General features: G+C 31.0%; 1 protein-coding gene across 1 annotated transcript in view; it reads left to right on the top strand.

Annotated features, from left to right (window-relative positions):
• Positions 1–9,668, top strand: part of chas (chascon) — a gene marked incomplete at its 5' end in the record, with an annotated part of 397,334 nt that overhangs the window by 219 nt on the left and 387,447 nt on the right.

Genomic DNA, 9,668 nt, shown 5'->3' with positions numbered 1-9,668 from the left:
TTAACAAAATAAATTTATTGAACATATTAAAAAAACTAAATTATCTAAATGACGCACTGTGGTTACTTTACTAATACTCTAGGACTATCTTGTTATAAATTTAGCAAATCAAGTTTCTTGAGATATATGTATATATAGTTGACCGTAAAAATTGATATATAGGAAGATGGTCAGGGTTGCGGTCACAAGTGAAACAAAAATAGTTTACAACTATTATATTTTCCAACGTTTCGCCCCACTTTGCAGGGCTTCATCAGGGCTAAAAAGATACAAAATGAAACTATGTTAAGATAAAATGATAGAAATAAAAATAAAAATAAAAAGATACTATATTAAGATAAAATGATAGAAATAAAAATAAAAAGATGCAATGAAAATTTCATTGTATCTTTTTATTTTTATTTCTATCATTTTATCTTAACATAGTATCTTAACATAGGAAAATAAAATAGTTGTAAACTATTTTTGTTTCACTTGTGACCGCAACCCTGACCATCTTCCTATATATCAAGTTTCTTGAGGTTTAGAGGATTTTGAATCAGCTGCAATCCAAACATTTTGAGATATTGGTTTCATCTGGATCAAACTGTAGTTTTGGTTTTCTATTTCTTATTGCTTGATGCCTATCTATAACACTCCAGAGATTTCTGACACATTATTCGAACACTCCATATTCCATATTCTTCATCAAAATTATGATTTCGAACCTCAGTATGACGGATATCAATGGGTTTTGTAAGGAATTTTTATATTGAGGGATTCGTTATATTGAGGTTTGGTTTACTAAAAATCCGTTAAATTCAGGCTTGGTTGAGTAACAATTCTTTATATCAAAAATTGGTTGACTAAACATTCGTTATTTCGAGGTTTGGTTAGCTAAAGATTCGTCATAACAGGGTTGGATTGGCTAAACATTCATTATATTGAGGTTCACAAAATATAATAATATAATTTACCAGTTAGAATATTAATAAGTGATCTATGCAATTAAAGAGCGAAGATGGTTCAAGTGTTAGCGATAAAAAGTAGCTGAAATAGTATTAACTTCTCGCCTAACAGTATTCTATAGCAAATAGATAGACAATTTCTGATTTGTTTATAATTTTTTTTTCTAGGCCTTTATCCCCCCCCCCCTCTTGATTTATGTACTCGTTAACTCTTGGGTATTCTGGCTACCTACTGTACATAGAAATACCGGTATACTCTTATAAGATAGGTCCCTCAGGAGTTTTTGCAAAGTAGAGTGAGGCTTCTTAGGTGTTCCTGCCTGGAATCAGAAAATATTCAAATTCGAAGGCGTGTATTCAATATTATTCAAATATTCGGGCGCGGACCCTGGAAAGCTAATGACTGCTATTCCTGATGCCTAGCCTGCGGGCCCCATCCCCTATTCCTCTCACGATCCTGAGGTATTCCACCAGGACGAGAATGCTCAAGGTTGCTGAGTGTTCCCAGTATCAAAGGCTGTGTACATATCTACGGCTACTTACCGTTTCTGAGAACTTTACCAAGGTGACATTGGCTTATTTATCACTACAACATATAATATGTTTTACTTCATTATTATCAATATAATTATTATTATCATTTTTGGAATATGCTATCATGAGTTTCTTCCCTGTGCCTTGAACAAGAGGCCTTCATCAGATGCAGTTTCTTATGTTAATAATATTCGTCTTGTATCATTACTATCTACAATAGTGGAAATTACAAACATCATTTTTACTATACAATGGAATAATAAGTATAACCATAGTATTAACTACGGTTCCTTGGTCTTTGAAAAGGTATCTGATTGCCAAGATATGATAGATATCAAGCAGTTTTGAAATAAATCTTTATATTGAGGGTTTGGTATCATTAAAATTCGATATATTGAGGTTTGGTTGACGAAAAATTCGTTATATCAAATTTTGGTGGCCTAAAAAGTAGTTATATTGACGTTACTTATTTATGTAACTAACAATTATTTTAAAAATGATTTAATCATTTTTATTATTTAATGGAAAATTCGGTTGATAGAAGTCTATGGGGTAGATATGAGACTGAAGGGAGCTACGAATATCTTCATTAAATTATCTTCTGGTTTCTCATGCGCCCTCATCCCATTTTGTGAAGTGAATTTAAAAAAAAAAATGAAATAATTAAAAAAAAAATTATATAAGAGGAAGCTTATAACATTTTTTTAAAAAATTATTAATCACATTATTAGACATTAATATCTAGTTATTATATGAAAAACAAATAAATGGAATTAAAATAATGTTTATATGATTTTTAAGATATATTATTTATCTAAAACCACTACACCATAAAGTATTTAATTTTTTTTACAATCGAATACTTTTCTGAGTGGTGCTTCAGGTGGTTGCTTTGAGAAACAAAGATTTATTGCTATTCTTTCGACCCTGACTTTGAATTATAAATTAAATTAGATGTAGTACATTTTCAGAAGTTAAGCGTGGACCACCTTGAAGAGGAAGAAAATTAGTTTGGAACACATAATAGAAAAAATATAACAAACGACAAAACACGAAATTATTTTCTTTTTCATCTCCGCGTCTTGTCTAATAACTATAGATGACAAATGAAAATGTAGAGCAGAGGAAGGTTATAATAAAAACTCCCGAGAAACAAATTATCTATTATTATGTACCTTATTCAGCATATGCGCTAAAATATTTTAGTGAGAAGTTTTGTCTGTAGTTGATATGAGATGTGCAAATGTGACCTTTTTTTTTTTCTATCTTGATGAAACCTATATTTGCGAATCAGGAGCTACTTAGCTTTTAATCGCAGTTTTAGAGGCTCAAGGTTTTTTTTTAATCTTCCAATTGTTCCCTAACCTCTTTTTATTTTATTATCCCCTTCCTGGTCTTTTCTGATATACATTAGGGTTTTCGTACAGGTTAATAACCTAGACTAACCAGAAGAATGGAAGGGTCAAGTTTTCATTCTGTGGGGCCGCAACGGAATAAATGTCAAATCCCTCCTAGGCCGGATTCGAACCGCCGCCGTTACAGCCTTGAGGTGCTAAGGTGACACCTTCACTCCTTCGACTACAAACTGTACAACTAGAAACATGTAAACAATTTTAAGATTAGTATTTACTTTTCCATAAACATCCATAGTGTTTTCGAAATCTACTTGATGTGAAAACTTCTTTCGCATTCTATCGCAACAACATCTCAAAATATTCGGGCTTTGCAGTGAGTGCAGAATTATCGACTGATAAAGGTTCTAGATTTCAGCCGATACATTAGAACATCTTGCTTACAATCCTTTAACAATATTATATTGTAAAGTGATTCATTCATCAGTATAGAATATCATAACCGGTACAAATAACATATGCTGCAACCTAATACCTTCCCTGGCCTGAAACAGGTCGTTTCATAACAACGCAGACCTGTTTCCATTACCAATGGCGCACTTGCTGGAATGGCTTTGAAGAAGAGACACCCAGCTCCAGATCGTGAAGATGGGACGGAAGACTGCTGTTTCCTCCAACGACACCACAACAAAGCGGTACCCAAAGTGGGTTGCGGGAGTGGCGAAATAAAGAGATAAGATCTGGAACGGCATCAAGTGTTTTGACAGCTCTTATTGCGCAATGCTCCTCCACAAAGATATCTGGGAACCTCACGCTGGTCAGCTGCTGCTTCTTCTTCGTTCTCCTTAAGTGGGTTTGTTCATTGTTATCGTCAGGAAAACGATGGTGGCAATTACTTAAAACCAAGGTCCATTAATATTTGCGGTGTAGGCTGCTCATGATTTCTGACTAGAGTACATATTTAGTAAACAAGTTTTAAAATATTCAGTACTATTTGTACTAGGAATAAGAAAAATAATATATTTTTTTAACAATCTAGAAAATTATAATTTCATTATTTACTAAACTGATATTCTTGTTTCGCATTAAAAAAACAAACAAAAAAATATGATACCAGACTAGAAGACTATAGCACCAGGCTAGGAGAAATTAAGGTTGGGTGTAGGCTAGAGTTCTAAATGTATCAGAGGGGCGAGAATCCTACTTTCCTTAAAGCAAATGTGAAGCCAAAATGTGGGGGGGGGGGATGGCCACGCCCTTAGGCCTTAGGTTTACGTCGAGGTTAAAAGGAATGTTTGCCATTGTATTCTAAACTGAAACAGTTCGCAACCTCCGATTGACTACGACTCCTCTGCCACGCTGCTGGTCCATCATAAGGTCCGCCTTTTTTTTCCGTTTCCTAACAGCTTATCTCCTCCATTATACTTCTCCCTCCAAGTCGTTTATTGGGGTGGTATTAGTGGAGGTAATATGGAGCGATGATGTTAAAATCGGTATTCTAAAATATTTGTATTCAAATTTAAATTTAAAAAATTTGGGCAATGGGTCACGTGATCACTGATCTATAATGATATACGTTAATTAATTCAAAAAAATAAAGTAAAAATTAAACATAATTTAATCAATTAATTATTTTAGCTAATAATTTGTTCAGTTATGCAATAAAAAATTTATTGCTGTACAGAAGTGAGCTAAGATAACAGTACTTGCAGAACATCAGCACATTGACTACTGGAGCAAAACTTGCCTTTTCTCCCTTCTACATTTACATATATTGTCGTGGAGGTATTGAATAATCATGAAATTTCTTTTGATGCTAGTGGACATTAAAACGTCAGTTGATAATGATTTCTCTCAAGTCCAAATGAACACCCACATCGAACGACAGAACTATTAAAGTATTCTTTCCGCGTACGACTACCCGCTTGATGTTTTGAACTCTTCAAGAAACTACACAATAGACTGGGTGGTATTGTCATCCCTAGATCGTGATCCTCATCCATGAATCTGCTCTTCATTTGTCTTTCCATCTGAGGTTCGAGATGCGATAAGAAAGGAAGTAGGCGTTCGTTTGTAATTAAAAGGATAGGAGAAAAAGAAGAGGCAAATGTTAGAACAATAGGACTGGTGAGATGTCACCCGTTAGACTCCCACTTTGGTATGCTAATCGGGATGGTGTCATATTGGTCTAGATCCTTCTCAGCTATCTTTGCCATAGTTTTATTATAAGTATAATAAATTTAATTTCATTGAAAATTTATTAAAGAGTACAGGGTCGGGGTTGGACATTGGTTGAACATGGATAATGGTCATTTGTAATGGAGAACAATAATACTAAATTCTATATTTATTTATTTTTATTATTTATCGCTATTATTTTTTCTCAGATATAAATATAAATTCAGATATATTCATTATATAAGTAAGTTATTTATTTTATTTCATTTATAAATACTAGTTGTTTTGTTTTTAATTATTTTTTTAATTTATTCTTCAATTTAATTACTAATATTATTATTTTTGAAATTATTTATTTTTATTATTTAAAAATTGTTCAATAACTTTATGATTGTAGAGATTTAGGGTTATATTTTGTATGAGACAAAGGACTCACAGTATTAATTGAAAAAAAAATTGCCAGAATAGGCACGTGAGGCAGACTAGACCTACCTGTTAATAAAGAAATATAAAAACAATTCAAATGCGCTGTTCAGAACAACAATGTTTAATGATTTTTATTTTTAAATTATGAGTCAGTTTGATGGTCGTTTTTAATGACCTTGTATTATCAAAAATCTTTTTATTTCGCAGTCCTATTTGATAATAACGTTGTTTGATTTTCTTCAAATTTTACATAAATGTCCCATTAGACTAAGCATTTGAAATGAGGTGCAAACGTTTTTTTTTTCCTTTATTTTTTTTTTTTTGATGTGGTAGGGTAGGTGAAGGACAAACAGAATACTTTTTTTCTTATTATTAATTAATAAATAATTAATTATACATATATGTCCCGTTATAACCTCTAGCATTAATTTTCTTAAATGTATGCTAATTTAATTAGTATTAAATTTTTAAATTATGTTTTCGTCTGGTCTCGAATCGAATTAAAATGATATTGATTTACAGTTATATTAATAATTATTAAAGTAAAACATAAAAAATATTAAATCAATTCATGGCTATGTCATCTATTTGTTTATCTTACTCATTGCTAATTTTTTTTATTTTTATTCTTTAAAAATTTTCTCTTTATGAATTATTTTCTAAACTGGTTCGACAATGCGTACTTAAATCACTGGTTTAATAAGGTTCCGCATTGTTCATTCTCTCAACTCGAATCACCAACTAGAAAACACATTATTTAAATGGCTGAACATAAAATACAAACTGACTATATTGCTGTGGGTAACTGCAAAACAACAACTGACTGATTAATGGCATAGCAACAACATGACTGAATCTCTTTGGAGTAGGTTATAACTGTTCAAAACGTTAAGTGCAAAAACATTGTAAAAGATTCTAGAGTTACCTTTAGGTTGGATTTTATGTAATTAATTATAGGTATATCATTAAAATATTTTCGAGAATGTGTGAACGATTCAAGAAATAATTATGTAAATTTTATTTAATAAATAAAAAGCTTGGGTATATTTAAAAATAGCAATTATATCATTTTATATGTTTCATCAGGGAAGGAAGGTCTAAAGAAATTTTATTTTATAATTATATGTAGATATTTTCATTCTTAAATTTCTGAATCACGTTAATTAATTATAAAATATTTGTAAACAAGGGGAAGAAAATTGTTTCAGGTTAAACTATAATATTTACTTATTAGAAGAAGATATTTGTTGTTGGGAGCGGTCAATAAAGGTACCAAAACAGTAGAAAAAAATTTGCAGAGTTTCATCAGGGATAAAAAAAGATTCAAAAACATAAATGACCTAATCATAGTAAACAAAGCAAAAGTAAAATTAAAAATATGTACAGTAAAATGTAAGCCTTAATAAGAATGATAATAGGATTAGACAATTAATGAAAACGGAATAACAAAAGATAAAAAAAGAATAAATATAAAATACATTATACAATAAAAGATGGAAAAAGGAGATTAAGAGTAAAATTCATTATTTTCCTTTATTCTTGATTTTTCTCTTATTCCTATTTTTCCATATTTTATTGTATAATGTATTTTATATTTCTTTTTTTTATCTGTTGTTATTCCGTTTTCATTAATTGTATAATCCTATTATTATTCTTATTTAAGTTTACGTTTCACTGTAAATCTTTTTAATTTTTCATTTAGTTTGTTTATTATGTTTACATCATTTAATTGTTTGTATATTTTTTAGCCCTGATGAAGTCCTGCAACGTGAGACGAAACGTTGGATAACAATAAATAGTTTTTCTACTATTTTGATACCTTTATTGATCTTCAACCGGGCTATCTCCCAACAATATTATATTTATTGTTAAAATCAACAATAATCTCGATCATTATTAAGAGTTTTAGAGTATACATCAGCAATTTTGTATATGGATCAATATTTCCTCTTGCCTGTTGTCATTATGTTACATAAGTGAACTTCTTTGTTTTATCTTATATTCATCTATTATATAAATCAATTTCTTTGGTTATTATATCATTAAAAGAAGCGTAAAAATTCCATAAAGAATTAGGAAGTGTAGTGCTTGTTTTAAGGAAGAATGGCATGGCTAATCTCTCGAGCCCAACCCTCTTTGAAAAGGTTACATTAGAATAAATCCGTTCCCATGGCAACTGTATTACGTCTCCAGCCTTGGATGCTGTCTGTATCTCAGTCTACTTCTTCTATCTATGTAGGATGTAACCCACATCATTTGTTTTCTTGTGCTGGAGTTTGATCTTGAGTCTGCTAGCTTCTTCAATGCGGCTGGAATTCATAAGTCTACCTTAATTTGAATGGAATTTAGAAGAAGAAAAAAAAAGTAAAGCTTTTGACATTTGGAATATGGTAGTAGCTGGCACCTTGCGACCTTTTACTCCGGCAGGAGTTAATTATTGAAGCTGTATAATTAAATAACTTCCTGTATAAAATATTATTATTTTGATATAAGTAGATCTAACTATTTGTTATTTTCCTTTCTTTTTTTTTTATTGTTTATTTTTTCTTGTATCTGTATCAAGGCAAAATATCTTCTGTGTACTTCCTTACTTCTTAGCTAAGTAAATGGAAGAACTTATTTTTTTTTAAATACTATATTTTGACATTCAAGATTTCTATCCTGAGTTACTCTATCTGAGTTGAAATATGTTTTAGAAAAAAAAACAAAAAATTGTCTTTATTTTCTCCGATTTGATCTGACTTACTGTATTCCTTTCTTAACTCCATGTGAGTTTGCCAAAAATCTAGCGGGTTGCCACCTGTTGTTGAATTTTCTGATCAATGCTCACCAACACACTGTTTAAAATTTGTTTATAGCTCTATTGGAAGCATTTTTAAACAGAAGGGTTTTAAATCGTGAGTTTATTACAGTAGAAATGTCTATTAGAGAGTTTTGTTAATCCATCCCAAATTTCCTATTCACTGCAGATATCTTCCCCGTTTGCATTACAGGCTCCACTTACAAAGATAGTCTTTGTAGCTGTTGTATTTTTAGCAGAAACCAAACTTATATTCATTATTGCCTCGTCCAGAAACTCTAAAATTCGAATTTGGTCATGATTTTCGCCTTGCCTGGACTATTTTTTTTTAAGTCACAAAAATAGCTATTAATTCAAGATTTATTGAAGGCAATTTATACAAAACCGGTGGGTGGGTGAGAGGAGGGGTGTATATAGATTTTTCACGTTTTCATTCTGTATATTTTTATACTATGTATTATCTTCTTATGTTATTTTTATCTTTTTATATTCTTGTTATGTTATTGGGTTTTTCCCTTTTCTTTCTTTTTTTTTATTATAGAGGGTGATTGAGTGAGTGGGCTTGGGGATCCTTAGTTTGAGATTGCAAATACTGTAAATAATTTCTTTTACATTGTTTCATTATGTTCATTTTATTTATTTATTTCTATTTTAATGTCATAAGAAGATTTTGTTTCTTTTTTTAATTTTTGGTATGAAATAATGAATGACTAATTACTACTATTACTCATTGCCTATGTTTGTGGCAGAAACTACCCATTGGTAGCACTCTAATGACGTTTTATATTAGCAGGTCTCGTGGTCATCTTCTTTTTAGGCGCCTCGGAGGATTTTCAGGAATGGAAGAGGAAGCAAGGTTAGAAACTAGTGGGTTTGAGTATTTAGGGAGATATCTGGAAGGAATGATATCTGGCTTGGACTAGATCGGTTCCATTTGGAACATTAAGGTCTTTATGTATGATTTTATTTGTGACAAAGTAAGCACCATTGAAGATTTTGAATTGTAAGGATTGGTTACGAAAGGAATTTGAAGGTTTAGTGGAGCCCCAAAAGCTCAACTCCGTTATGTTCAGAGCGGCCTTATTACAGTCATGTAGATCAGTCTTTTGTAATGCATTGAAAGTTTAGACTGTACAGTAAGTGCTTTAATAGTCGAAATCTTTTCAGTCTTGTGTGAGGATTTCTTAAGGGAAAAGAGGGAAAACTTAAGCCCTAAACTATTATTTTCTTTTCTTATAAGTTATGTCTCTGAACAAATATTTTATTAATATATTGTTTTTATATTGATTGAAAATAGTTCCTATGTATCTCATTATCCCCTTGATTCTACAGAATTTTGATTCTTCCATGAATTTTATAAATATTATCTTGGCCGTGATATAAGAGGCCGTTGCTATTTACATAATCAACTTAAGCTGCTTAAGTATCCTC

This window comes from Halyomorpha halys, unplaced genomic scaffold (assembly GCF_000696795.3).
Source record: "Halyomorpha halys isolate HHAL.00 unplaced genomic scaffold, Hhal_1.1 Scaffold20.1, whole genome shotgun sequence".
NCBI classification, from domain to species: domain Eukaryota; kingdom Metazoa; phylum Arthropoda; class Insecta; order Hemiptera; family Pentatomidae; genus Halyomorpha; species Halyomorpha halys.
Note: the sequence above shows the minus strand (reverse complement) of the source record. Positions and strands in the feature narration are given on the sequence as shown.